This window comes from Ursus americanus, chromosome 20 (genome assembly GCF_024610735.1).
Source record: "Ursus americanus isolate L20-20 chromosome 20, mUrsAme1.1.p, whole genome shotgun sequence".
Lineage (NCBI taxonomy): Eukaryota > Metazoa > Chordata > Mammalia > Carnivora > Ursidae > Ursus > Ursus americanus.
In genome coordinates, this window is record NC_142146.1 from 176,121 (window position 1) to 180,020 (window position 3,900).

The following is a 3,900-nucleotide window of genomic DNA, read 5'->3' on the forward strand; positions in this document are numbered from 1 at the left end:
TGCTCCTCTGTTTTCACTCATGCTTCCAGAAGCCCAGTGATGATTTTAGGGCTTAGAACATGGCTGGGCACTGTGGTTTCTTCCAGAGAAGTGGATGGCATTTGCTTTACCTTGCCACAACCACTTGCGAGAGGGTCTGCACCTTAGGAAAACTGTTTCCTTTGGAAGCCGGCTTTTTACCTAATGGGTCAGGGCTGTGGGGCTCGGGTTTCCCTCATGCTACCAAAAGCACAGTGACGATGTCTGGGCTTAGACCATGCCTGGGGAATGTTGTTTCTTGCACATAAGTGTGTGGCATTCTGTTTACTTTGCTACAACCACTTTGGATAGGTTTTCCACATCAAGAACTTATTTTTCTTCGGAAGCCGTTTCTGCCCCAAGTGTCCCATGCTGTGTTCGTTCGGGTTTATCTCCTGCTAGCAAACTGTGGTCTCTTACAGATCAGTGTATGGCATTTACTTCACCTTGGCACAGGCACTTGTGAGCATGTTTGCACGTTATGAAAGATTTTTCCGTTGGAAGCCGGTTTTTGTCAATCTCATAGGGAAGAAACAGAAACTCTTTGGCATAACCTGACTCACCCAGCATCAGGAAAGCAGTTCCAGAACTCAGCCCAGGGCCCCTGTCGCCTACCCAATTGTAGCCACCACCATGCCTCTATCGAAAGGAATTCCCAAAGACTCTCCTCTGACTCCACTACCAAAGAAACAGCAGATTGAATATGGCACTTCAAAATATCGAGGTGATACATCTGGTATAGTTAGATACACAAGGTTTACCTTTATTTTTTTATTGTTTTTTATTACATAATGTTATAGTCTCCATACAGTACAGTAAATTTCGATGATACATTAGTTGCATATAACACCCAGTGCACCATGCAATATGTGCCCTCCTTACTACCCAACACCAGCATATATTTTAAACAGCAAAATGCTGCTCTGAATAATTTTGAATTTTCCCTCGACCCCCATTGTAACTCTTGGGATGAAAAGACTAATCAGTGATGAAACATCACCTTTGACAATTGGAAAGACATCATCCATATTTGTATGTGACGACAAAAGGCCATCTAACACTAAATGGTGGCCACTCACCCATATCTTAGGCCCAACTGTATAAACACTGTCAAACGTATATCTTAAAAATAGACAAAGAGTAAACCTCACCTTCCCTTTCTAATGAAAGTGTTTCTAGGAAACAGCTGTTCAAAATACATTCATAAGCAGTCAATGAACAGAGAAAATGGGATCCCCTGCAAAGTGCTCCAAGCTCAGAAACTAAGTACCTCCTTCACCAAATTCAGAACGCTGACAACTATTACTTAAGTTTTACTTCATGGCTCAACTAGAGAAAAGAGAAAAACCCAGGAGATGGTGGGTTCATGTCCTGATGTGGATATGACATTTCTCCAAATGGACCTGCCGCTTTCTCTGAATGCTGGATCCCGTGTCAAGCTGCCTCACTGACTCAGATGCAGACGTTCAGAACGTAGGGTGTCGTGGAGCCAGAGCAGAGAAGTGTTGTCAGATGGGGAGAAGCAGCTCCTCGGACCTAAAGCCTGCACACCTGCTGTGGTTTCTGGGAGAAGGGGAAACATAGACTTGTCTTTTAGTAGTAATTATCTCCCAGCCCATTGCCACCATTCCCAGGAAACAGCTAGCACAATGCTGAAGTTGGGTAACGGCTCTGGGCCTTCCTAGCGCCCCACCTGTGCCTGAGGGAACAGGGAATACCCTGCTGAACTCGGGGAACTGCTCAAGGTCCATTACCTGCACTGTGTCGGGGGACAGGGGCACCGCACTGAAGTTGGGGACTGTGCGGTCCTTTCTCTCGCTCTTCTTGGGGAACACGGGAAACCCTGGAATGTCTGCGAACCATCCCACAAAAGCTTTGCTGAGCGGGTGCCCTGGAGTTCCTGGGTCTGGAGTGTATGGCCAGTTGACGGAGACTAGGCAGAAGAGACTTTCAAGGGAAAAAGGAAAGAAAACTGAGTCTCCATGATGAACTCTCTCAACATGCCCTTCCAGAACCCTGCCTCTTACCCGGGGTGCCCCTACTCCCAGAAAGCCCACCTATGGCCACACAGCATGCATTCACCCAGCCAGGAACTCCACAGGTCCACTCTCTCAAAACTCCACTTCCTTGGCTCCTGGTCTGCGTCCTTGGGCTGCTCCGGATCTGCACACAGAGACGTAGCTCCACCCCCATGGGGTGATTGCTTGGGGAGTATGATGCTTCCAACTCCTTGAATGCCAGGCAACCGGCCCCATGACTCACAACTCTGGGAGTGCAGAGGTCCAGGAGGCACCTCCTTGGCTAAACGCCCTGAGCAGGCATGACGGGGATCATGGGCAGGGCTGCAATCACACACACACACACACACACACACACACACACACACACACACACACACACACACACACACGGCCCCTTTCGCAGACCCCTCTAGCTGCAGACCACCCTCAGAGCCCTGCCCCTTCCCTTCTGCACCAACCCTTCCTGCAAGGGTGTGCCTGGTTCCTGGCAAGGTCAGCTGCTCTCAGACTGTTCCAGCCTTGGGCTTTAGGAAATGCAATGCTTTTATGCATATCCAAGGCAATTTTAAGCGCCAAAAGGAATGCTCCAAGCGGGAATAGCTTTGCCTTCTTGTCTCACCCATGGAGTGGATAGTGCTTCTCAGACCTTCAAAACATCCTTCTAGGGTGAGCCCATTTGTGCTGCAATCTATATACACATGCTTAGTTCTACAGGGAAGGAAGGAAAAGCCGGCCTTCTGTTCTGTCGCGGTTGTGAACCAGGAACATTTATTTTTCACTTGAAAACAGAGTGTTATTGTCGACACTAAATGAAGGAACCTTTTAAAACATTTTAGAGAGGAAGGAAGAGAGTTTTATTCAAACCCAAGTCAAGGACAGCTGCCTGGGAGACACAATATTCACAAAGAAGGGAGTGCTCCAGGGAAGGAACATTTAGGGCAGGGTCATATATTTGTTCTGAGTTGTGCTACGTACAGTTATACATCACGATGAGGAAGAAGGTTCCAGAAAGTGACAGACTTTTTCTTATGTTTTCAGTATGTACAAATCAGTATGACTTTAATCTTATGGGAGCAAGAAAGGTTCTTTTGTGTTCTCACCTTGATGTTGGCAAAGGCATTTTTTGGTTCTCTTTTTCTTTTTGATGCATATGGACAATAAGTGCTGGGGGCAGAAATAGGGCCCATGCTTTGAGGGTTTGCCCAGTCATTTTGAGCTGGGTAAAATGTTAAAGGAGAGCTTTCCTGGGAGGCCAAGATCAGGCCTCACAGATGGTATGACATAAAAATTACTCTTATCCTTATCATCACTACCAAATGGTGGAACGTGAGATGAAAGCACCTTTCCAATAGTAAAGAGACATCAAAGGACCCCTACAGAAGGTTACCTGCTCCATGGTCAACACAGGTAACAGAGGCGTTCATGGTCTCTGGACTCCTCCCCTTGTCCTGCCCAAATCTCTGAAGCATAGAGATCATTTACAGTCAGAATTTTACACATCTTAGAGATGTCTGGCACCATTCCCTTGGACTACAGAATACAACAGAATAGCTCACTGTCACAACACGAAAGTGCCCCTGGATACACTAAGTTCTTTCTCCGCAACGTTGGCCTTAATGAAATCATAATCGTAACATAGAAACACTACGATGGTTGGGAATAAATAATCACAGGTAAGGGAATATTTAGGAAATCTTTAGAAGCATTGTCTCACTCTATAGAAGAGGCTAACTGCTTTAAATACTATTTCCGACCTTACAGGACACTCTACAGACCAGAGCCTCCATCAATTAAAAAAGCATAGTTCTTTCAGTCACTTTAATATCAGAAAAATAGTATAGTATCTCTATTCCTAGGGATC

The 3,900-nt window shown here is 46.2% G+C and overlaps 1 long non-coding RNA gene across 1 annotated transcript; it reads right to left on the bottom strand.

Moving 5' to 3' along the window:
• Positions 1-777: 777 nt before the first annotated feature.
• On the bottom strand, positions 778-2,294 carry LOC148108353 (uncharacterized). The gene is made up of 3 exons (XR_015727944.1): positions 2,076-2,294; positions 1,773-1,965; positions 778-1,581 (listed from the first exon to the last, which is right to left on the bottom strand). It is a non-coding gene; the product is annotated as an uncharacterized LOC148108353 (long non-coding RNA).
• Positions 2,295-3,900: the final 1,606 nt, after the last annotated feature.